This window comes from Leucopleurus acutus (assembly GCF_964270905.1).
Source record: "Leucopleurus acutus genome assembly, chromosome: 5".
In the NCBI taxonomy this organism is placed as follows: Eukaryota; Metazoa; Chordata; class Mammalia; order Artiodactyla; family Delphinidae; genus Leucopleurus; species Leucopleurus acutus.
In genome coordinates this window covers 61165014-61190980 of record NC_139147.1, presented here as the reverse complement: position 1 = coordinate 61190980, position 25967 = coordinate 61165014, and the positions used below count along the sequence as shown (strand labels likewise).

At 33.7% G+C, this 25967-nt stretch overlaps 1 protein-coding gene across 14 annotated transcripts in view; it reads left to right on the top strand.

Moving 5' to 3' along the window:
* Nucleotides 1-25967, top strand: part of ZBTB20 (zinc finger and BTB domain containing 20) — a 799009-nt gene that overhangs the window by 320463 nt on the left and 452579 nt on the right. For 9 of the 14 annotated variants that reach the window (XR_014326231.1, XR_014326232.1, XM_082839970.1 and 6 more), the window contains one exon: nt 21908-21981. The exons of the other annotated variants lie outside the window; for them this stretch is intronic. The gene's annotated coding sequence lies outside the window, so the exon portion shown is untranslated. The remainder of the gene's footprint in view (nt 1-21907; nt 21982-25967) is intronic. 14 annotated transcript variants of the gene reach the window in all.

Below are 25967 nucleotides of genomic sequence, written 5' to 3'. Positions count from 1 at the left end.
CTGTCATGCCCATTTTAACATTCATTATGCTACAAGAATTCACTTGTTTAGAAGCTTGCTATGTAATTTCAAACAGTTTCATTCACATTGGTTATTGGTTTTTATGCCTCTAATAATTTATGGGGATGTCTTCAGACTTATACTGAGAAAAAAAGTGTATACCTTCCAATTTCATCGCTTCTGTTTTTGCTTTCATGTATGGAAGAATAAGTTACTCATGTGGTTACTGTTAGGAAGAATACAAAAGCATAATCATTTGATAGGAGTCATATTTATTTATTGAAACACTGTGCCACCCTGTGTTAACTTTGTACACTGAGAAAATGGGGGTACCCACTGATATTCTAGCACTGCTGATAGCCACCCCTTTGGTTCTGTGTTCTAGTAGTACTTACCTTCTAGTGTTAATGGAAGGATTGCATGAGTTAATGCAAATAAAGCAGGTGGAACATAGTTGGCATTAATTAATTGCAGTATCTGTATTAAGTGCAAATGTCTCATTTCAAAAAAAAGAACAGGATATTCTTAGGATTATCCAGTAGAGGTCAGCGCTATGAACTCTGTTAAATACTTTTTTAGTATTATGGTCTGATTTCTTGAAAATGAAAACAAAAACTCCAAGGTCTCTCCAAGTTGTTGTTTTTAATTGAGAATTATTGTATAAGAAATTGCCATTTGTCAAGGCATATCACATTTTAGTTCAATAGAAGTTTATAATTCTTTCATTTTTCAATTCATTATTATATTCTTAGTCTTGGCTTTAACCTTAATCTTATCACATGTGACCTTAATATTCAACCTTTCATTTATATTATTGATGATGTTTAGTGGGTGAAGTGATCGTGTATGGCAACTCCAGGCATAAGTATATACCTTCAATTTTGCTGGAAAGTTAGTACCTTAATGAAGTTTTGTTCCTTGTTATTTGCCTACTTTGCTATTCCTCAACACACAGTGTTGGTATTTAGAATCATAAAACCGGCAAATGTTAGAACTAGAAGTGATCATGGATATCAACAGGTCTGATTCCTCCATCTTACAGATGAAGAAACCGACACCCCAACAGGGAAGATAACTGGTTGAGTTTCGGTGATAGAAGATTATATTTCCTTATATTTATAAAAACAATTGAATCTGGAGAAGCAATTGATTCTTTAATTTTTTCTGATACTCTGAACCAATAGATTGACAATATAGCTCAATGTTATCTATGAGTAGACAGTATGCAGTATTTTTATCCTATCTAATTCAGTAGTACAGTATATCATGTATGCCTGCCGCTTTTTTAATTCCTGTCACTTTGCAATGATGGTGAAACCCACACTGAAACTCTTAAGTGATTATCTTTAAGGATTTTATTCTCCAGCTATGCAACTGAACAGTCTGAGTAATGAGACTACATGGTCTCTGCATGGTCAACTAAATACTTCTAGGAAGTGGAACCCCCTTCTAGGGTTATGAGAGAAACATCACTTCTAAAATGCCTTTAAAAGTACTCCAGCATAAGCATTACACTGGAACATTTCATTAGCTTTTTGAGAACAAAAAAGAAATGTGGAGCATAATAGGCTAATATGTTTAAGTGGCCTTGGTAGAACCCTACTTAACTCAGTGGGATTTTCTACAGCATGCAGAGGTGGAAAACCATTCCCTAAATATTTATTGTGTGGGACTTCCTCCTTCTTTATTTCATGCAGTTTGTATCAAAGAGAAGTGACTTTCCACCTGTAATTCTAAATTGAGGAAAGTCTCAAAATACAAGTTTTAGAAGAATCAATATTTAGATATGATGAACAGTAACCAGCAGCACAGGCTTTTGGCACTTGGAATTTCTGTCAGTAAAGACGGAAGAGGGGCCAGCTTCAGTCTCAGTGTTTTCTATCCTCTAAGGACTTAAATATCCATCAGGATATTAAGGTTTGGGAAGTCCTTAATTTCCTGAAGAAAAAGGCAAGATGTATGCCAAACCTTATTCGTTGCGAATTACAAAAATTATTAAATTAATTAATTTTTTTCAGTTACTTAAGCCAGCAATAAAACTGTTCTGCACAATGTTTTGAATTAAGTGAAATTATAGGTTAATGAAAAAATGTAAGATGATAATTTGTATGGTTTTATTAGGATTCCAAGTGACTGCACTGAGTATATTGCTGGACTTGCAGTATGATCCCTGCCAATATTCTTTATCTCTCTGAGCTTCTATTTTCTCTGACATAAATTGGGACTCGTAGTCTTAGGAACACTATGATTGTTGAGATTTTCTTGAGCTTTTAGGGAAAAAAGTGTAAATTAAATAAATTATAATATTTTAAGTAAGTTCAAATGGACATACATGATGACAAAGCAAAGGTTTCCCTATAGGTGTTGGTTTCCTTTGTGTAGACGAGTTGTCACCAAAATTTGTTGAAAAGTAAGAATTCCTATTTGTATGGCATTGAATTAATGATGCAGAAAAAAAAAAGCCTCTTGAATGACAGCTCTAATGGCTGAAGTAGCATATTTAAACCATTATTTTTGTTTGTTTCACTTTCTGTCAAACTCTGTCTTAGAATTACTATCAACAGGTTGTACTGATAGATGGAATCTGTCTTTCAGTTCCAAGATGTGTTTTGTATCAAAGTTTTTCTTCATCGGTTTTTGGAATCTATAGGCAAAATAACACATAAAAACAAATGTAAATCCCAGCTATAATTGTTTCTCAGCATTTGGTGACATCATAAATCCCATAAGATTTATACTTGTATTGTATTGTAAATATCACCAGAAACATTCAGTAGGAGGATGAAAAAACTCTAAACAAAACTTGAAAATAATACATATTCTTCTTTCTCACTATGAGGAGCGTTTCCTAGCTACCCTATTTACCCCAGTGGAATTTTACAAAAATGTTCCTGGCGCTCAAAGTTGATCTAACAAAGCATCAAGTGGGCTTATTTTAAAATTCACCCCTAAATATGTTTGCTGGTTTTGAATTTCTGATTTTGTGCTTATGTAACACAAAAACAGCTTTGGTTTTAAAACAAAAATTGGCAAAAATACTAGTGCATTATGTATTCTAATCACGTATGGTGTTTTGAAAAAAATAGATTCAGAATTGACAAAATTGTTTCATTGGCATTGCAGTTCAAATGCCTGGCTTTTCTTTCTCACAAGTTGCTTAAAATAAAAATAAAACTAACAGATATTTCTTAAGTGAGTATGAACATAATTGATTTTCGTCATATATAGTCCAACAACTGCACTATAGACATAAATTTTCATTCTGTGTTGTCGCATTCTTTATTTTACACAGTTTTCTATGTTTTAGTTTATGGTCAAGTCTGTAATGTGCTTTAGCATCAATTTTAAAGTATCTGGGGTTCTCACAAAAAGTTTCTACCAGTGATATGAATAGCGCTCAAATTCTAGTATGAATGGCCCAGCTTTCTTTGATTTTTCTTATAAGTGCTTTTTTTGGTAAAATATATAAACTTAGAAACAGAAGTTTCCCTGGCTCGTATTACACTCAAGAGACAATGATGATACTGAAGTTCTTTTCATAATCAGGGCTTTTGTAGAGACTGTCCAGGTATTCTTAGCCAAAATATCCTTCTCATTGTACACTACTCCAGGGCAACATGTGGTGTGCCAGCTGGATGCCCTCCCTACATGCCTCAGGTGGCCACATTTCAATGGTGTCTATAGAGCACAGGCCAAATTCTCATTCTCTGTGTTAATCAGTGGGAGAATTCCCATAGAAAATGGGATGGGAGCATATTTTAGGAAAACTCAAAGAGATTATCCAGATGATTAGGCCAGGACATTGTAAGTTCGGGTTTTATGTAGAATTTCTATAACGTTATCTTACTTGACCAAAGAATGCTAGAAAATTTGGGGGTATTTAAAAATTAAAAATAATCATGCTTTTTATTCCACTGTGATTTCTCCAAAGAGGATCCTACAAAAATTTTCTTTAGATACAATAGGAGCTCATCTTGATTCATAACATCAAAGACAACTGATGTACCTAGTAATATAATTTGCTTGAACTTTTTCCCATGATCTTGAAAGGATCTGAATTCTACTTATAGAAGTCTCATTATACCTCTCCTTTCAATTAAATTCTAATCAATTCTATAAACATTTAGTAAGTACTTACTATGTACAAAAAACTGTGATAGATGCTCTGAATAATTCTGTGCATGGTGCCTTATGGTGTATAACATATTTTCACATTCATTATCTCATTTGTGTGGTAAAGATTCCCCCTACAATTATTACTTATTTAGCCTAGAGTTTCAGAGGAGCTATATTTTGAATTTGGTGTAGAGTTTTTGCTTGTTTTGTTTTTGGTGAATCCAGAGAGCATTCTATAAATACGTTTAAGATCCCTTGAATAAAAAATAAAGGCATATAATTGTATCATCATATTAAATTGATTTGGTTAGAACCAGTGGCATTTCCTGAAATTTTCTGTTTGTTTTATATGACATTAGGTTCAGTCTGAAGTGTATTTTTAATGACCTAATTGAAAAGGTTTGTCAAAATGTTCACAAAAATATTTTTTTACTACTTTTGAGGCAATGTTGATGTATTATAGTTCATATATCTTTTTTAAGATCAAAAAATTAGATTTCCCCAGAAACTATTCATATTTAAGATTATATCATATTCTACTGCTCTACCATGAAGTCTCTGTAAGTGCTATACAACTTCTGGAGAATAAATCTGAAAGCTATTATTCTCCATTTACCATGTGCATTATTCTCTAATATTGTTACATCTAATGCAGAATGAAATGTTCTACTTCTATATTAATATTACATTTTAAAGTCTTATTTCTACATATTTCTGAGATGTTTTTCAAGTCTTTCTCTTAAAACTTCTTTGTAAATACTTTTAAATAATCTGTTTTATTTTTATTTATTTCCCTTATCCATAGTGTTGAAATGGAATTTATCCTTTAGCATGTTTAACATTTTTAAAGAATTTAATGGGAAATCATCTTCACTTTCAGCACTGAACACAACACTTTATTCACAAACCTGAAATTCAAAAACTGATAAGAACTTTGTCATTTGCTTTGTTTCTAACACCAAATTTGCAAAAAGGCACTCTCCAGGTAACCCTTCAGCTATGTTACCCTGGGTGTTTGGCCAGAGGGCAGTCATGTTGACCCCATCTGCAAAGGCTGGCTAAACCAGAATCTTGGACTACTAGAATCCCATTCATCAAGGTCCACGTAAAGTAAGATAGGTGGGAAGCAGGAGGACAGATGGTAGGGTCGGCAGTAAAGAACTTGTTTGTTGACATTGATATAGACCCTTCTTCTTGCCAGAGTGACTCCGTGGACTTTTTTTGGCATGGAAGACTAGGCCAACACTATCATCTTAGTAGAAGGTGAGCTGCAGGCAAACTGGAGAGATCCATGAACAGTAGGTGTTTAGGGTTGGCTTAGATTTTGTCTATCAGCTTGACTGTCATACGTACTTGATTGATGTGCAGTGGGGCTTGAAAGTGCTGCATTGAAGTTGAGGGCTGTGTCATAAGGTTCCTGATATGGTGCACATGTCTGAATGGAGTTGGACATTGACTGCTCTTGTCTATGCCAAGCAACACCAGACTTGAGTGCATTATTCTGCAGTTGAGTAGCAGATGGTGAGTGCAGACGTTTGGAGGGGGTGTGCCTTCAAACACAATATGGAGCCAGCAAACTTACTTAGAAGGTTATTGCATGTCTTGACTTTGGCAGCTACTTTTTAAGCACTGATGAAAAATCCAACTTCCATCCATTGTTACTCTCAGAATACTCAGCATGATTCGTGTTCCAGGCAAAAGAAATGTGAAAATCAAATGCACTATTCACTATGTTGGTCACAGTTGGTTGAAGGTGACTTCCTTGGTGTTGGCTAAATGGGCCAAGTAAACATTCTGAGACTGAATATTGCTGAATAGGTAAACTTTATTTACCTTACTTTAGAGTTGTTAGAGGAAAGGCCATCAGAGCACTTGAAGAACACTATGGTTAAATATGGGACTTAAAAGTGACTTTACATTCTTTAATTCTTAATTTAGAGAGAGCATTATGTTCTTCAGAAATAAAAATAAGAAAATCAAATATATCAATAGGTGCTCTTTACACACAAAATTATGGAGATTCACAGATGAATGGGCATAGTAATTCCATATGTATAGCATAATTGATTTTTATTGATGTTTGAATTTTTTTTCTCTTGAGTAGATTCTAAACACATATAAATTTTTTTTAGGTTTAAAATACTTTTCTTTTCAGATTAAAAGTAAAATATGCTCACTGAATATAATTGTGTAAATAGAAATATATATATATATATCAAATAAAATTTAAATCAGGGATGAACAATTCTAAGTTTTTGCTCTGCCCCTTTCTAATTATATGTATGTTTCTAAGTGTATGTGTTCATATATGTGTTTGTATGTATATTTTTAAATAAAAATTTGGATCATACAGTGTATATTCTTCTTTCTTAAATTAACATTTATTATATTAGTTCCCTGAGTCATTAAATGCTCTTTTTTTTTTTTTTTTGCGGTACACGGGCCTCTCACTGTTGTGGCTTCTCCCGTTGCGGAGCACAGGCTCCAGACGTGCAGGCTCAGTGGCCATGGCTCACGGGCCCAGCCGCTCCGCGGCATGTGGGATCTTCCCAGACCGGGGCACGAAATCGTGCCCCCCGCATCGGCAGGCGGACACTCAACCACTGTGCCACCAGGGAAGCCCAAAATACTCATTTTTAATGGCTGCTTAATACTGAACCTTATTTATGTACCAAAAATTTTTTAAATCCTCCATATTTGACATTTTGGCTATTTTTCACCATGATTCCTACTACTCTGAGGATTATTCTTATATTTAAATTTTTATCTGCATCTTGGATTATGTTTTCAGCATATATTCTTGGAAGGTTGATTTTCGGGTTAGAGGATATAAACTTCTCAAGGTTTTTTTGATAACTCCTCCCTAATTATTTGTGAGAGTACTTTTCTAACTACACTCTTACCTGCTCTGAATAGTATCATTTTATAAATATTTTCCAATTTGGCAGGCAAAAAATGGATTTATTTTGTTTTAATTTACATTGAACTGATTAATATGGAGCTGGAATGTTTTACATATGCTTATTTGCCATTGCTTTCTTCTTTTTATAAATTGTTTGCTCATGTCCTTTACTCATGTTGTCTTGATGATTTATAAGATTTTTTTAAATGTTAAATCATTAATTTTGTCAAACGTTTTGCAAAAGGGTTTCTCCCAGTTTTCATATGCCATTAAATTGTTTTTGCTGTTGTTGGTGTGAGAAAATTTTAAATATTTATATGGTCAATTCTGTTGTATTTTTTTCTTTATGACTGTAGCCTTTGCTTTTATCTTCTTTTTAAACAGCTTGAAGTCCAATAAGTATTCACCATTTTTCTAGTATCATCATGTTTTTATTTTGTATTTTTAACTCTCTATTCCTTCCAGAAATTATTTTGTCCTAAAGTATAAGATGTGTCTTAATTTTGTTCCCAATTGTTAATCAACTATCCCAGCACCATTTCCTCACTAATTTGGGTACCATCTTTCTTGCTTACTAATTTTTTAATCAACATTAGGACCTATTTTTGGACTACCTGTTTTTCATTTCTCTCACTGGTTCCATACTGTTTCTGTTAGAGTTTCACAGTATGTTTACAGATCTATTAAGTCAAATCCTTCCTTTTTTTCTTTTTTCAAAAATACTTTGAATATTGTCACCTACTTATTCTTTAAGATTGATTTATTTCATTGATTTCAAAAAAATGATCCATTGGAATTTTATTAAACCTATAAAGCAGATTCATATCTTTGCAATATTCAGTCATCACATTTAGAAGCATCGTATGTTTCTATTTATGTAATGTTTCATATGGAAATAAACTGTGTCTTTCTATTCATATAAGTCCACAGATTCCTTATTTAATACAAGTATAAGCATGCTTTGTTCTTGTTATTTTCTTTAATTGCTTACATTCCGTTTTCTCATTGTTCAGTAGAAAAACCATATCTTTTTATAATATTTATAATCTAGCTATTTTATTCAACTTTCTTAGTAATTTTAATAACTTATAAATTCTCTTGAGTTTTCAAGGTCCTTAAATTGTCTGCAAACATTGATGACTTTATCTTCTTTTTTTTCCTCTTACTTCTGTTTAATGTTCTATTTCATTGACTAGAATTTCCAAATCAGTTAAGTAATCATGGTGATAGGCGGCATTCTCGTTCTTTCTTTTTTTAACATCTTTATTGAGATATAATTGCTTTACATTGTTGTGTTAGTTGCTGCTGTCTCATTCTTGATTGTATGATAATGCCTCTAATTTATTCCACTGTTAAGGCAGATATTAGTTGTTGATTTAAGACAGATATTCTTTGTTACATTGGTAAGGTGAGTTAGAATACTACTCTCTCACCCTTTCTTTGTTTATTAGGAATGTATTGAAGTATACTACATGCCTTTTGGGGTAAATATTCTCAAACTCTAATTGGTGGGTGAACATAGACTTTTCTTGTGATGTCTTTTTCAATTAAAATCAATTCGAACACACATTTATTCAGCACTTACCATGTGCCAGAAATTGTTCACTAGGCATTGGAATTCAGAGGCATAGTCCCTTCCCTTCAAAACATTATAGGATTATTCAGATTATGATAATTCAGCAAGAGATTTATAGTAATTGATTTCCCATTATTAAATTTCCCCTGCATCACTAGAAAAACTTTACATTTAAGACTTTATTAAGAATACTTTGAAGGCTACCTAATTGTTTACCATGTCAAAATGTGAATTTTAAGAATTGCTAAAAGTTAAATTTTGATTTACAATTGAAATTATGAGTTTTTACATCTGAAGTCATAGTGCTCAAATTCTAATCAAGGTCATCTATAAAACTTGAAATTTTATAGACTTCTATAATATAGATAGTTCATATTCCATAGAATCAGGAAATTGGAATTCTTGATCATAATTTATCACTTCTTATATAGTATGACAGAAATGGTATGTGATGTTGGGGCAACATCACTTTCATGATGCCATCTTTGTATTTTCATTACTCTGGAAGTCTTAATTGTCTGTAGGTTTTAAGTGTGCATTTACATTGATTTATTTTCAATTGAAGTGGTTTTTTTGTATTTATTTTACTGCTTCAGTGTAGTTTAGCATAATTTATCCTGTTTTCCCCATCTAGTGTTATAATAATTTATTTTATTTTTCAGAATCCTTTATTTTGTTCTTTTATACAGTATGCATGAATGAACATGATATTTTTAAACTATACCCTCTTTGCCAGATTCTTTATATTTCACACAAAACAAATAAAGAAATATTGATTGAGAATCAGTTTTCTACTCAGCATCACACTAGTTCTTATGAATTATAGTACAGGAAAACAAAAATTACATACTTTCAATGAGCTTACGTTCTAGTTGGCAGATTAAGATATAAATAAGGGGAAAATGCAAAAACAACAAATCCTAATGAAATACTTATTCTTTATAGTGGCTAATACAAATATAGTCATATTCTTAGTCTATATTTAAGCACATATATTAAAACTCACAATTTACCTTTTGTATGTTGGCCTCACCCTGGCCTCGTTATGCTTTTCCTATTGTTATTGTACCTTTACCGTTATTTTATGCTTAAAAATTGTATTTACCTTTGCAAGGTTTTTAAAAATTCTCTTTGGAACAACACTGGATAGACAAATGCCACACACATTAATCTCTAAAACATTACCAGTGATAATTTGTCCTACGCAAAGGTGACCCTGCTTATAATTTCAAAGCAGAAATAGTGCAGGCTACTATAATTGTAGACTGAAAATCGTTGCTTTCTGAATTTCTTATTTCATTAAAGGACTTGCTTTGATTTTTAGAATCATTCACAAAAGAATTAACATGCAAAGTAGGAGGAAATCCAAATGCTAACATGAAGTTAGCATCTCTACTAAAAGGAAATTTTAGCAGTAAGCTTTGGTATATTAAAGAAGCGTAGTCCCATCCTTTGGGATTTGATGGGATTTTTATGTCATAGGGCCACCCATTTTAAACTTTAGCATTTGATGTATGTTCTAAGTTACAACCTTAAACATTTATCATATTTTGGAAAATTTATATCCCCCCCCTTAAGTTTTAATGCCTGCATTGAATAATGTTTGTCATGGACCACAATACCTATCCCTGTGGAACTGTTATCCTATCTTAATTCAGAAGCAATACTATTGATTAAACAATACTTAACAGCTTCCAAACTTCAAGACATCTTTCAGCCACCATTTCTTCCTAACCTCACTATGAGCTTCCTGTGTGGTATCATTCATCTGAGATCTTACTAAAATGTAAATAAATTATATCCAACACACTTCCTCTATTTGCCCAGCTTGTTACCATATCAAAACAACTGTCTTAATGAAATACATATTGATGTATTGTGTATTTCTGTGCTAAACCAAAGTGAGGAGGAAGTTATATGAATATATAACAGAACCCACTTCATAATAGTTTTGTTAAAGCATTTTATGAATTGGAGATAATTTGAGCCATGGGAGATGATGTAATTCTACATGGCAGAGTTCACGGAAAGAGGATAGCTCCTCAGATAGAATTGGATTAGACTCTTGAGAGAGATGCACTGGGGCTTTTATGGTGCTTTACCTTCATAAGCATAGCTAACTCTCAGTTTTCCATACTAATATTGTAGTTTTGAAGTAAAGATAGTAAAAATCAAAATGAAGAAGCAAGAATATTATCTAAAATAATTTGTCTTTGGTCTTTGCATGCAATATTTGACTTCTTAACATCAAATTTACCATTTTACTTTTGGTTTTCATGAGTTAATGAAGCTATTTCTAGCATCCATATTATGAAACAGAAATGATCTAACCCAAAGTATGTAATGTCATACTTTTTTATGTATAATAATCTTCATAGGGCATGATTAGATAAAACTTATCTCATTTTATAATGAACAGTAAGAATGAATAATAATCTGTATCAGATCTATGAAATATAATCATACTCGGTTAATTGCTAAATTAATTTGTAGAAAATAATTACTATTGCTTGAGTAAATACCAAAAAGTGAAAATAGGAGGCAGCTCAGTGATGTTCAGTGGGAGAAAAGAAAGCCAAACTGGGATTAAAGTTTGTCATGTCTGAATTAAATGCTGAAGTACCAGTAGTGGTTGATTGACTCTGTGATCAGACTTTTGGTATTTATCATTTTTTCGTATACTTTTCTGTATTTTCCAATTCTTTTGCAATGGGTATGTGTTAATTTTTCAGTCAGAAAAAAAGTTAATGTAAAATGTTTCATGCATAGCTCACTTGTAAATCATTTATTGAGAGTTAACTGTATAAAATTTCCCAGGGAGAGAGAAAGCCACGAGCTAAATTTAAGGGCAAAGTACTCCATTATACAAATAATCCAGTGTCGCAAAACTTATTGAAGATTTTTTAAAGTCACTTTTCTCATTGCTTGAAAATTCTAAGCTGGAGACAATATAATCAATGAGATAATAATAATATGAATAACATTATGCTCTGCACCCACTTCTCAACTCTACTTCAGAAGAAAAGCCTTTAGTATGTTGAGAATATGATCTGATATAAGATATGTTGTTTCCTACAAAGAAAGACAATATTAGGAGCATCCTTTTCCTCCTATTCTGTTTCAGAGTCAGTCTCCCTGAGTAGATCTGTACTTATAACTAACATTCTGTTTTTGAAGCATTGCTTAGTCCAAGTCATGTAGACTCAAACTCAGGTGGTGAGGTCATTACTAGCAGGCTTAGCCAGACATTCATGTAACATGTAACAGCTAGAGAGCCGGCTAAATATCGATGCAATTAATTATATTTTGTTAGAAATACTATAGAAACATGTTATAGAGGGCCTCTGTTACTTGTACAGAGGTTTAGAACAACTCAGGAATAGGTTGCACCTTTGTGCAAATTATTAAAGGAAACCCTGTTCCAGCTGATGTAGCTTGGGCCAGGGAGTATGGCTTCTAAATTGGAACACACCACTGTACTGGGAGCCCTTGTACAGGGCACAACCTGCACAGTCAGTCATGACTGCCCTATTTTATATGCTTTATTAATGATTTGAAGATAGCTACTGTTGCTCCACAGGTTCCAAATTATTTTATTCTTGCACAGAAAGCCAAGAATCATCTTTAGATGAGTTAGAAAAAAGATGCTTATCTAAGCTTTAATTTAGTCTTGGACCCTCGTGATACAAGTCTATTACTTTGCTTCAGACATCTGATTTGAATAGCATTGAGGGTAGAAGAAAATGAAGTTACCGCAAAAGTGTAAATAAGTCTATCAAGTCCAGTTCCTAGAAGAACTAGTTTGACATTTTGAAATTACATCTAAATTTTGGGGTATCCTCTAGTAACTTTAGATGACTTGGTATATGAAAGGGTAGATAAGAAGACAGAGAGGCAGATGGACATCTCTTTGTTCCAAAAAGAAATAAAGATGGTTTAAAGGGATACATAGGTATATGATATAAATATATGTATGTATATATATATATATATATACACACACACACATATATATATATTTATTGTGAATTAAATTAAATAAAATTAAGTGAAGTATATAATATAAGTGAAATAAATGAAAACTAAAATGGGTAAACAAGGGAAAAACATGAGAAGGGGGCAAGAATTAGACCTATATATAAAAAAGCACCCTAGATAGTATCTTACATACGTTTACAAATAAGATTCTTATCATATGTTTTGAAGAAATACATTGCTGATATTAAGACTAGAAAGAAATATCTTCCTCTGATACCCTTAAGTAATAAAGGGTATTTTATTATGAATATCATGACCAATATTCACTTTCATGAGAAACAAAGAATATTTTATAGGTACACTTCTACTTTTGTGGCCCTCAATATAGATTGATAACATTTCAGTAATGTACAATTTGGTATTCTCAGTCTCATAAAATACAGACCAGATAGATGACACTCCATTCTGGTATAACTCGAAGGAAGATTTTAGAATATATCTAGATGCTGAATTCCAATGAAAGGACTGCACATTCTTCAGACAGTTTCTTATATATACTATTTCTCTAAGTTAGGCCTTTGATTGCTATTGGATGACTGTGAATTCTAGATTGTATTATTGGAAAATGCTTGGAATACAGCTATTCTTTGTTAATTAAAGGCAGAAATAGTAGTCAAGTTAGGGGCTGTGTTTAAATTCTTTTACAGAAGTTGAAAAGCCTAACAAAAACACACAGCTAAAAAATGTCTACCCACTTTACCTGAGAGATTAGCCAGAGAAGTATCATTTCATAGGACAAAAAAAAATCTCTTTAAACATTTATTTTGATTCTGCTCTAATATACACAAAATGGAAGATGCAGGTTCCAAGTTTCTTCTTTGTCACAGCCTGGATATTACCTAAGTGATAATCTCATGCTACAAGGTGATGGAATTTCATCATATACTCCATCAGCAGACTTATTCACGTCATTAAGCAATTTATGTGATGTTTACATGTTCTGTTTCATGGATTAGATTCCTTGTTTTCCAAATAGAAATAGTAATATTTACTGTTACACATTCCTTGGTTAAAGGTGAATTGCTATGACATTTTAATTAGATGAAGTTTGGTGAATACTTTGATTTCTTCAGTAGTTTATAAATTGTGAAGCATAATGTTGATCCAAAAATATCAATAAGATATTTGAAGTTAATGCATCATACGTTCTGAATTTCTACTGCACAAAGTTTACTGATCTTCCCAATCCTTTAAGTCTTTTTGAAGAACAAAAAAACAAACAGTTTCGAAAATTCCTAGAAGCAGATACTACATATTTATCTCATTTTATGTGGTAGGAGTGATTTTGTAAATCTATTCATAATTTAAATGCTACAGGAGAATCTCTCAAGGGAATTTTATTGTGGATCATCATGTAAAGCAAAAATCGTTTCTAAAATGCTTATTACTCCCTATTTCTATATGGGAACTTCCTGATTTGCAAGAGTTATTTAAGCTCCCAGAGGAGTGCATCACCTTAATATGTTCCTGAGTAGAATAAACTGAGAGGGACAGGAAACTGTGAAGGAACAATTTGGTAAATACTAAACTGATCCAAGTAAGTATTTGAACCTCTTTAGTGAGATCTCTGAGCTACTATTTTATGTAAGATTAAGTCTAGATAACACGTTCTCCACAGTCACTTGGAATGGGTTTATTTCGGCTCATTCAAGCTCTAAATTTCCTAGAAATCCTTTATAAACCACATAATTTTACCTCTTCTCATTGAGTGATTCCTCTTAGATCTGTAAAGTAAGGCAAAATTATTTATCTCTGATGGGAGACGTTTGGCACCTTCATCCTCATCCTCCAGTCACCTCCCAATTCTCATGGCCCAACCCAACTAAGGATTTTCAGAATTGACAGATATTCTTAATCCCCCAAAATGTTTGTACTTTCTAGAGCTGTAGAGGATTTTCTGTACACATGTAACCATCATGGAAGCTTTCATTCAGTAGCAGTTGGACCTCCTCACCCACCCACACACACTCCCCATGCAGCTGGGCCTCTGATTCTTGCATTGCAAGGCAAAGAATTAGGCAGTGGGCATTTGTTGAAGGAATACCATAAGTACTTTATGATCACTGTGTAGAAGGAGACTATAAATTTTATCACCTAAATTGGATGTTTTTGAGAATAAAAGGTGCCACATTAAAGATTATTGTGAGACAACAGACATAAACGGGGTCTGTTGTTTCAGCTGGGACTACCTCCTCTCCTTACCCCTCCCCAAACTCCACTAGCACAATAGTTCCAGCAGGGCAGGGTGAGCCATGGAAATCTACACCTTCACTGCTGAAAGGGGCTGACTTGATGGAATAGAATATCAAGCTGAAAAACCACATGCCCCTGGGTGCTGTCAAAACAGTAGCAGTCTCAGCAGCAAACAAAAAGTGTAAACATCATAGCTAGCCTCAGATTGCAGTTCAGGTTGGGGCAGGCAATAGACTGGCATATTAGCCAGAAATTTAACAAGGAGAATTGGATGAGGAGACTGCCATATTGAGCCTTGATGAAACTAACACATATCTCTGGTGGTTTGGAAATCTGCATACGTGTTTCAGGGAAGATCAGAGAAGGTCCAAGATATCCACATACCCCAGACGGATCCTAAGGCCTAGTGCAAAGAGGAGATAAGGGAGAGCCCAGTGGAATGTAAGAGGCAAGGAAGACTTGTAAGCTGACTGAACTTTGAATGAATTCCCCAACCCATGCATATATTCATCAGCAAAGGGTGTTAGCTTATTGGCCTAAGTTGTTTGAGTACAGCTTTTGACCAGTCATTGGATATAAACTGCAAATTGTGCTGACACAGGGGCAAGTCTTAGCTAAGAAATGAAAGTAGGAATTATAAAAACTGACCAGAGACATCAGCAGCTGAACAGTATGAGGGAGACAGATTCCAAAGAATTATACTGGTAAGTCACTAAACAAACAAACACATAAATAGCAAAAACAGCAGAAACCCCCAGAGGGAAAATCAGAAGTCATAACTACTATAATATATTGTATAAAATGTCAATTTGCAAGAAAAACTTTTTGAGACATGTAAGGACTGACAGGAGTTTAATCCACACCCAGTTAAAAAAAAAAGCAGTCAACAGAAACTATCTCTAGGTTGTGGGGGAGAGCAGAAGGTGAATTTAGCAAAGACCTGAGAGGAGCTACTACAAATATGTTTGAGTAAGTAAGGAAATCATATTAAATAATTACATAAAATATTACTATAATTACTATTCAAATAAAGAATATTAATATAAAGATAGAAATTATTTTTAAAAGAAACAAAAATTCTGGAGTGAAGAAGTACACTAAGATGAAAAATATTCTAGAGGGACTCAACAGCAGATTTGAGATGGCAAAAGAAAAAAATCCGTGAACTTGAAATTAATTGGTAGAAATTATCCAATTTGAAGAGGAGAAAAACATAATGAAGGAAGAAGTAGAGCTTCAGAGAGCTGTGAGAAACCATCAAGCATACCAACATGTGTAATGGGAAAGAAGGAGGAGAGAAAAGAAAGAAAGAGAAGAAAAAAGATATTGGAAGGAACAATGACCAAAAATTTGCCAAATATTATGAATAACATTAATCTACATGTTTGAGAAGCTCAACAAATTCCAGGTGTCATAAATATGAAAAATCCATACATAGTCACATCATAGCCAAACTTAGAAAGCCAAAGAGAAAGAGAAATTCTTGAAAGCAGCAAGAGAAAAAAAGACAAATTGGATACAGGGTACACCACTATGATTAACAGTTGACTTCTCATCAGAAACATTTGAAGTCAGAAGGCAGAGAGATAACATATTCAAAGGCTGAAGGAAATAAAGATTTTAACAAATGACAATCAAGAATTTTATATCCAGCAAAACTATTCAAAATGAAGGTAAAATAAAGATATTGTAGGATAAAGACTGAGGCAATTCACTGCTAGCAGACCTGCCTTACAAGAACTACTAAAGGAAATCCTTTAGGCTGAAAAGAAATGACAGCAAACAGTAATTAAAATACACCCAAAGAGATAAATAGCACTCATAATATAATTATGTAGGTAAACATAGATATGGTGTAACTATATAACAAAACTCAATTAAAGAAGAAAGAAGGAAATAATAAAGATTAGAGCAGAAATCAATGAAATATATAACAAGAAAATAATAGAGAAAATCAATGAAACCAAAAGTTGATTCTTAGAAAAGATCAACAAAATTGACAGATCTTTAGCTAAACTGACCAAGGGAAAAGGAGAGGACATAACAGATTACCAAAATCAGAAGTGAAAGAGGAGACATTACCAACCCCATAGAAATTTAGAAGATTAAAATGTAATACTATGAACAATTATTTCCAAGAAATTAGACAATTTAGATAAAATGGTATCACTTCTAGAAATGCACAAATTACCAAAACTGATTCAAGAAGAAATAGAAAATCTAAATGGACCTATAACAGTAAAAAGATAGAATTATTAACTAAGTCATCTCACAAAGAAAAGTCTGGATGCAAATGACTTCACTGTATCCTAGCCAATATTTAAAGGAGAAATAATACCAATTTTTCACAAACTTTTCCAAAAATAGAGGAAGAAGGAACACTTTTCAGTTCATTCTATTAGAACAGTATTACCCTGAGACCAAATCCAGACAAAGACATCATAAGAAAATAAACCAGTATTCCTCACAAGTATAAAAACAAAAATCCTCTACAAAATATTCACAAACCTAAGTACAGCAATCTGTAATATTATTTACACCCTGACCAAGTAGGATTTATCCTAGTAATGCAAGATTGGTTTAACATCCAGTAATCCATTCATGTAATATAACATATTAGTAGAATAAAGGCGAGAACCACATGACTATATCTATTGTATCTATATGTATATTTATCTATATGTATATCTATTGTGGCAATAGATACACAAAAAAAATTTTGAGAAAATCCAATATGCATTTGTGACAGAAACTTTTAACAAACTAGGGATAGAACTTCTGTACCTAAATAAGGGGCACTTATGAAAAAACCTGCAACTAATATCATACTTAATGATGGAAAACTGACGGGTTTCTCTAAGATTGGGAACAAGGCAAGGTTGTCAGCTCTCACCTCTCCTGTTCAAAATTGTACTGGTGTTTCTGTACAGAAAGGTAAGAAAAATAAAGAAAAAGAAAAAGAGGAAATAAAGCAAGGAAAGAAATAAAAAAGAAAGAAACAGACAGAAAAGAAAGAAATCAAAGGCATCCAGATTGGAAAGTAAAAACTAAAACTTTTATTTGCAGAAAACATCATAAGTACGTAGAGAATATTAAGGAATGCATGCACATACACACAAACTAATAAATGAGTTCAGCAAGCTCGCTGGGTACAAGAGCATTGTACACAAGTCAATTGTATTTCTATCTGCAAGCCTATTTCAGAATTATTAAGGTTCAAGTTCCAGACCACCACAATAAAGCAAGTCACACAAATCTTTTGGTTTCAACAATTCATATAAAGTTATGTTTACACTATACTGTAGTCTATTAAGTGTGCAATAGCATTATGTATGTACATACTTTCATTTAAAAATACTTTATTGCTAAAAAATGCTAACCATCATCTGAGACTTCAGCTAGTTGTAGTCTTTTTGCAATAGTAACATCAGAGATACTGATCACAGATCACCATAACAAATAAAATAATAATGAAAAATTTGAAATATTTCAAGAATTACCAAGATATAATTACCAGAGACATGAAGTGAGCAAATGCTGTTGGAAAAATGGCACTGGTAGAAGTGCTTGATACGGGGTTGCCACAAACTTTCAATTTGTAAAAAATGCAGTATCTATAAAGTGCAATAAAGCAATGTACATAGGAATTCTTTTCTTTGCAGGGGGTGGGGAGTTCATTTTACTATACTCTCTACTCTTGCATATGTTTGAAATATTTCACAATAAGAAAAGTTGTAAGTGAAAAGGAAAAAAAAAAGACTAAGGGAAATAATTAAAACATTATAATTTGGTCTCTATGTTGACCACAAACAGGGCTTGTCTGTTAAAAATCAAATCTGAGCAGTGTCAGAATGAATAACTCATAGAGAGGTGAGTGAATTCTCAAAAACACCCTGAGCAAGATACAGTCGGTGCTGAACAGTTGGGAAAGCATTAAGAGAATTGCCTATATTAGCACAGACTTCCTAAACTGGAGTGCTTTGTTGCTCTTTCCTTGAAGTTCTGTGACCTGGTGATATCTAAAACTCCTACCTATTCGATGTGCTCAGAAGCAGTCCTTTGTTCCTAATCAATACTAGGATCTATAGTTCCTCACACCCCCTTCAGTTTTTTATTGTCTGGGGCTTTGTTTTTTTGGCCTTGAAGACTTACAGGATGGGTTACTGTAATATAATGCATTTGCTACTTCTCTGGAAAGCCATTCAGAATCTTTAACTAGTGCAGAATGTACAACTCTTTTGCTAAATAGTCTCTGCCAAGAGAAGCATTCTTCCGGGCTTTGTAATTTGCATTGATTACTGAGCTGTTCCCCAGTGTATCACTGGGTGTATTCTTTAAAGCCTTACATAGTTCTGTCTTGATTAAAGAAGTCTGACATTGGTGGTCAGTTTTAATAATGACTGAGGTTGATCTGGATAACTTGAAAAAATTTTAACAGATTTTGGAACCCAAAACGTCAGGAGCAAGTTATTCTTATTGATGACACATACTCTGGAAATCTAGTATTTTAAAAGTGGGTTCAGTGTACAGTACTGAACTTGAAAAAAACAGGAAGTTGAAAAGTAGACAGTAGTGCCAAAAATAAGGTCCTAGTCCTAACTTCTCTGCTCCTTAATCTAATCTGACATGCCTTCAGAATATTTCACTTTCTCGATGATCAATCTTCCAAAGAGTTTCTACCCAATACTTAACCCCACTACATAGGAACAGAGTTAATGATTTCTCATGAGGCAGATATGAATAGGAACAGTATTCATATCAAAGACAACTGGTCCCATTTCCAGGTCCATCCTTGGGCCAAGATATGTAGTCGCCAACAGTGTGTTGGCGACTGCATTTTTTGAGTCCTGGCGCAAAGTAAGATCCATCTGTTTTGACCAGCCGTTTGCCTGAGTGCCACAAAATGGTCCTGTTATTAGTCTTATTTGTGGTCCTATTTGAGGTTAGGGGATAACGTAAATAAACTTCAGTCCTCCTTGTGATGAATGTAACATGGGAATTAAAAGTGGTGGTGTTGGTAGTGCTAAGTGATGTTGCATCTCTATTTTCTCAATTACTCTGTTTTCTTTGGATTGGGAAGCAGACATTTAAGAATGAGTTTGTCATCTGGAAGGATAGTTGTGACCAAGTTTCCCTCAACAGGATACAAGATGTTATTTTTGAGCTTCATTACCCTCACCAAGGGGGAAAAAAAGAGAGAAGAGAGAGGGAGAAAATAAATAAGGAAGAAAGTGAAAGTAAGGAAGAAACAGGCAGAGATAGAGAAGGGAAGAGAAAGATCAAAGAAGAGAAAGAGGAATGACATGAGAAGAGGAGAATGTAACTTGACTTTCTGTTCGTAGAAACTGCTTTATTGGTTTGAACTAAGTTCAATTCACTCAACATCTGGTGAATTAAGGAAAAGGAAATCTGACTGATTAAATTGAATTTCTAGTTGTCAGTTAAGTAGTTTATGTATAAATATGCAGCCTAGTTTCTATCACCCTTTCTTGTCTGAACTAGACAGTTGAATCCGTTTCACTAACTATACGTGATCGGTGAGTAGAACAATACTAGTTGGTGATTCAGATTTATATAGAGGTGAGCAGTTTTTATGTTTCTGAATCGTTTATTGGGGATTATTATTATTCCTTATTATTTCTGAGCATGAGTTATTTTTGTCAGTTTCTTTTATGAATGTTTTGTTGCCTTATAAGGAAATATGTGAACTCCCCTCCTCTCAGTCAGTTGTCCCTGGTGACGCCTCCATAATTTCTGTCTTTACACTGGTGCATTTTTAGTCTAATTCAGGCATGTGAGAAGCAGGGGAAAAGTTTAGTTAGTCAATGTCAGTGATCTTTTTTTTTGGGGATCCATTCATGGATAGACCTAGTGAATTTAAGCCAGTTTGAACTTAAAATCTATATGCATCAAATAGACACAATACCCAAAATATTCCTCTGTATAATACAAGAGAAAAAGAAAATAGAATTCACAAGTAAGAACTAGATGCATTTTCTAAAAACAGATGCAATTTCAGGGCTGATCTATGATCATATTCTCATATATGGTGATATTAAAATATTACCTTGCATTAGTAGGAAGGTGGACATAAACATACCATATTTAGTGCTACAAATATACTTAAAAAATGTACTGCCATGCTGTAAAGTAAAAGAAAGATAATTGTTCTGTCTCCATTTTACACTAAAAAGCTCTGTTTTTCTAAACCTGTTGTATCAGTTATTTGAAGCTAAAAATAGGGATGACTTAATCCTGTTTTTTAACTATTATCTTATTCATAGATGGTGTTGTATGAAGAAAGAAAGGATTGAAAATATTAGTATGACATCTTAAGCCCAAGTATTTATGACATATTTTAATTTTAATGCCTGGACTCTTAATTCAAAGATTAAAAATAGGTATTTTTTAAATGTGTTCACAGTTATTTAAATCAAGAAGACTGGTTCAAACCCTGATGGTCTTCCCATGTTGCTTCAGATAGCAATGCTGCATGTGACTACCTATATAATATGATGTGGTCTGGAGTGCACTAAACCCACAATACCTTGCAATGGGCATTTGTATTGCTAAATATGTTCCTTTACCTCTACTTCACCATTTGCCCCACCACCAATTCAGTCATTTGAAAGTAGTAGATGTAACATTTTTTTCCAATTTTATTTCAAGTTACATTTCCCTTTAATATGTGTATTCAGATTGTAGATTTTCTTCTTTTTTCTCTGAAATAACATTTTATGTAATCTTGAGGCTTTGGAATTATTTAGGAGTTTTTAAAAAATCAGAATATAGGTAAAATTCAGAAGCACTGAGCTTCTAGTCATATCATTATGAAGTCCTTAACATGGCGGCATATTTTGTTTTTCAGAATTGCTTTTTTTCCTCTTTAGATCCTTTTCTTTTCATTAAAAAAACGACTCTGGGAAGAGAGTTTTTTTTTTTTTTTTCCTTAGGAAAAAAAAAAGCCACGCTTGACTGATAATGCATTGCTTTGGATGGTGAAACATTATGAAAGTTTAATTTTTAATTAAATCTGAAATACCAATTATAACTGGAAGAGATTTTAACCTGTTTCTTTTCAGACTGCCTAAAGTTACATTTAGAGACTGAAATCACTGCACCTTAAAAACAAAAGATTGAGCTGCACCGCATTCTTGTAAGTGAAAGCTTCCTCTACCTTCCTCTGTGTTTTTGTGACCAACTCAAAAAAAGGACAAAAATATTGGTAACATAGTAACCAGACATGAGTAAAAATTTGAATATCCCTGAAGAAATACATGTTTAAATGATTTCCTTCTTTAAAAAAAGAAAATTTGTAAGGCTCAATATTCAGTATGTCTTTTTTATCCAACCTAAATTGTGAATCCTTTCTTTTGGCTGGCTTGAATTGCATTAGGGAGGGTGTCACCCACCGTGCATCAGCACAGTGACATACACCCTGTCAGGAAGGATTCTTACATTTTGGTACAAGTCTCTTAGAAGGTAACAGATTTCTTATGGAATCAAAGTAGGTTCCTTTTTCCTTTGTGATGTCATTAGAAATTTTTAGCCTTTGTGTCAATGTAAATGGAGAGAAAGAAAGTTCATGATGACATCACAAGATTCTGTTGCTTTGAGGACTTTGGGCAAAACTAAGTAAAATGCATAATTCCCTTGTGTGCGTGTGTTCCCCATTCTGCTATGAAGCAGTCAAAATAGCACATCTTATGTCTTCCCGTGAGCTACAAGGCTGTCTCTCAGAGCCCTATTGTTCCATAAATGCATGTCAGAGTCTACCACAGTCTGGTCTACCCTTATTTAGCTGCTGTTTTGTCAATGTACTTGGAAGAACAATTAACATTTGGGATTTCAATGTCTGAATAACAGGCAGTGAATAGAACCCAAGCATATAAAAGATTCAGACGCCCAGGGTAAGAAAACAGAAGCTTAGAGGTGGTGGGGGAAAAAAGAAAAGCATTTTAATGCCGCACTCAAAGGTTATGAAATACTACAAGGAAATTCAGTGTTATATTTTTTTAATTTTAGATCAAAATGTTCATTTTCGTAGTGAAGTCCAGAAGGTTATGATGTCTTCCAAAGTTTTACAATTTAATGTGTTATAAGGTCTTTTGCTAGAGAGTCTTAAAACACTTAAACAGCATTCATCTCCTTGTGTCATTGTTGGAATGCCGGATGTGGGGTTTACTGCATCGTGGTTTTCAAAGTGTCACAGTTCCTCTCGACAGAGTACACTAACGGTGATTCAGATGATTTCTTCCATTTTCACTTTGGTTTACTGCACTCTTTCATTATTGACTACAGTTCTTGTATGTTTACTGTAGACAGTTCTGACGTTGCTTAAATATCCCTGCCTATTGTCTGAATTCCTGTTAGGTCCTTTTTTTTTTTTTCTTTGAGAGATGTTGCATGGACAGAGCAAGATCACTTCACTGTCAGGGTATCTGGTGAACTGGAGGGAACTTTGGCAGCTTATATATGCTGCCCACTGAGCACAGTGCCTGGATGGTATGAGTGAATACATGATGGTTATTGTTATTTTTGTCATAACTACCACAGTCGAAAACCATAGATGGTAAGGTCTCTAAAATCAGGGTATATTTCTTATTGATTTTTGTAATCCCCAGTACTTGGCATAATAGTAGTAATCAAGAAACAGCTATTGTTATTAGTACAATTAGAAAATTTAAGTCAGAACTTTAGGAGTCATTCATTCAGAGAATATTGTGAAGATGGGTTGAATAAAGTTTTTGACAGTCAGGAAGATAATTACAAAGGAATTTGTCAAAGACAAACCTACTATTTACCACATAACATTAGGCATCAGTCGCCTAGTCTTTCTCCTCTTTGACTTTATACTTCTTTCACCTGAGCAGAATGAGAAGTACCCATTCATACATATCCTTTTTGTCTGTGAAGTGGTCTTCACTAGTTTTCTGTTTAAGTTGTGTCTTACATCCCATACGCTGAAGTTGTCTCCAAAGATAAATCTACCTGGCTCTAGGATGGATGATGCTCTGTACCTGTTTGTCTAATTACTATGCAGTAGATTGTGCTTCAAGAAAATGGGGCAAATGGTACAAAAGGTATTGGGTCAAGAGTCCAGAGATTTGGGAATTTGCCATTAGAAACTTCTACTTTCAGTGCGTCAAAAACCAGGACCAGTTTCTCAGCACAAATAAGACCACAGCATTATTTAGAACTCAGAACAATTTGACCCCTCTAAGCTGAGTTTCCCGTTTTTTTGTTGCTGTTGTTTTTTCTTTTGCATAAAGTTACCTGTCCTCCCCCACCAATTTTAATTTATTTCTAAAAGGGGTCCCTTCATTTTTATTAAATTAGCTTCTGGTGGTGCAAACAAAGGCTCTCATAAAACTTGGCCTCTGAGGCAAAGCTAAAATAATAAAATTTAGGCTTCATGAATTGTACTGTTATCATGTTGGATAACATTTAGGGACATCAAAGAACTTTATAAACACATTTCACATGTTTTAAGATTAAAAGATTGAGGTGAAAGAGATGTAAGGGCATAGCATCGGCAAACGTTACAGGTAGAAAGGATATAAGAAATAAAAGTCCAGTCATCCCATTTTGGAATAAGTAAATTGAGGCCCAGGGTAGGGCATGCAGGTTACCCAAACCATACTGATCACCAATGCGAATCATTCTCAGACATTTAGGCCTGAGAGTAAACCCAACTTTGGACTCTGAGGCTTTGATCTTTCTTCTACACTCAGGGTCTGAGCTGTGTTTGCTGAGGAACAAATTGCCTTAGGCTCATCTTATGAGACCCACTGAACTGTGGTCCCCTCTACCAACTAGTCCAAAATTCATATATAAAGGGTATTCTAAAAGCATTTATTGTTATCAAAAAATTGTTATTTTTTTATTATGCATTTTGGTATTGTGCCTCTGGTTGTGCATTGAGTCACACAGAGGCAAATTTATGTGGTTGGTTTAATATTCTTTATGGTGATTTACAAAGTGGACAGAAGGCCATTAGAAACTTCAGTAGTTTAATTGGGCTTACAAGCAAGATGAAACCGGTAATCTGAACACAGCCATTGTGATGTTGAATTCAAACTTCCCAGAGAGGGTGCATTAGGCATGGTGTCAGAATGTCATTGTTGCCAGGAGTCATTTCCATCAGAGAAAAGTTTCTCAGGGTCTGGAAAAATTGAAATAAACTTTAATAGTTTAAAATGAATTACTTGCCCTGGTAATTTATTTCAGGTTTCCTTTATTGGATTCTGTCATTTGACAATCCAAAGAGACCAGAGTAGTAGTTGGACAACAGATACATCTTTCTTATAGACAAAGTATTTTATGGGTGTAGTAGAGGAAATAAATGGTTATCACTTCGTCTGGACCATCAAGGAATAATATCATATTAGCAAGCAGCCTAGGCAGAGGGAAGTTGAGGAAACAATGGTAATGGTGTGACCTGAGTATAGAATGCTGGTTAGGGCCAATGTTTTCCAAAGTATAGGTTGCAACTCATTCATAGGTCATGAAATCAGTTTAGAGGATCACAGTCAATATGCTTTTAAGAAATAGAATCAAAGAAAAAAAGTTTGTAAAAAGACTGTGTTACATATTTTTAAGATAATGGATTGAAAAATAAATATATGTCTTACTGGGAATCATGCCACCAAAATATGAAAGCAGATCTAAAGATGATAGGTCTTTTAAATACTCAACTCAGGTAATCCTGACTAAGGGATAATATTATTTTCCCCTTTTTTCACAAACGAGAAAGTGGAAGAATTAAGCAATTTGTCCCAGGTCATACAAAAGGTAATTGGTTGAGATAGGATGTGAATATGTCTGTCAAACTCCACATGCATACTTTTCCCATGATTTGACATTGTTTTGCAGGGTTGTATGACTTCATTTATTTCACTGTTGATAGAGCACACATTTATATCTTAAGTCCCAAACTACAGCACTGTATTTCCAGTTTCCTTATCTAAATCTTCAACTATATAGATATCACACCAGTTTCTCAGAATCAATATATCAAGTAATTATCCTCCTAGTTAAAAATCATCCTTCTTTTGACTATCCTTATTTTCTTCACCCCAATTCTCCAGGTCATCTTGGCTCAAAATATCTCATTCTTCCCTCTCCTATCCCCCCCAAGTA